The sequence below is a fragment of the Penaeus monodon genome, chromosome 33 (genome assembly GCF_015228065.2).
Source record: "Penaeus monodon isolate SGIC_2016 chromosome 33, NSTDA_Pmon_1, whole genome shotgun sequence".
NCBI classification, from domain to species: Eukaryota; Metazoa; Arthropoda; class Malacostraca; order Decapoda; family Penaeidae; genus Penaeus; species Penaeus monodon.
Genome location: NC_051418.1, coordinates 19,805,608 through 19,806,260, shown reverse-complemented (window position 1 = coordinate 19,806,260; position 653 = coordinate 19,805,608).

The window sequence follows — 653 nt, the reverse complement described above, 5'->3', positions numbered from 1 at the left end:
GTAAAAGATTATTCATTGTTGAGCGCATTGATAGTAATTGACTACTTGAGTGCTTTGCGGTGTGAAAAAAGTCAGTAAACAGTGTAAAGAGCTGAAATTTTAAAGGTCACTGTAGTATCATAATCTGCAATTACCTTGTTCCCTATTGTGTGCACGACCTTAAGGCTAATAATGCAAAATCATTTCATTAATAGATGTAAGTAATGTGATACCTGTGCCAGTCTTCTGGGAATAACGGTAAGGCACTGCTTTCAGAGGGAGAGAAACAAAAAACAATAATAAATAGTGGTTACATTCTTGGAACTCGTTAAAGTCTGTAAATGGTTTTCTGAGGCCAAATACGAATCGCTGAAAAAGTATCTTGCAGACATGATTTATTGAACCTTGTTGGATTTAGCACTGATAAGGCATCAGTTATGACTGGGATTAACAACGTTGTGTTTACCAAACTGAAATTTTTACGACCCTCGCTTGATATTAGTCAAATACCGAGTCACTCTCACAAGCTAATACACAACATCCCTGGCTGTGACATGTGATTTAGTCCATTTCATCGTTTTCGCAGTAACTTGTTGGTTTCTAAACCTCACCTAGGACAGCAGTTTGAAGGGGAAGTGACTTAACATTAAAAGACGAGAATGGAATGAAGGTGC